We start from the raw sequence: 240 nt of genomic DNA, 5'->3' as shown, positions 1-240 counted from the left end.
ATCCTTTAGTGGTGCTTTTCTATATATATATATAAAACAGCCGACTATAGCAGGGCTAAGGAATGAATAGAAAGGCTAGTTCACTTCTTTGAAGAGACTCGTGCCGCTCCGAGCTTCGGATTTCAGTCAGTGACGTCACGGCGGCGAAGCCTCAACTTCTCGCTTTAAAAATAAATTGTTTTACAACTTAACTAGCATTTTTGCTTAAAACTCATTTCAATACACTAACTGTTTTCCATA

The sequence above is a fragment of the Parasteatoda tepidariorum genome, chromosome 9 (assembly GCF_043381705.1).
Source record: "Parasteatoda tepidariorum isolate YZ-2023 chromosome 9, CAS_Ptep_4.0, whole genome shotgun sequence".
Lineage (NCBI taxonomy): Eukaryota > Metazoa > Arthropoda > Arachnida > Araneae > Theridiidae > Parasteatoda > Parasteatoda tepidariorum.
The sequence above is the reverse complement of the archived record's forward strand: the minus strand, read 5'-3'. Positions refer to the sequence as shown.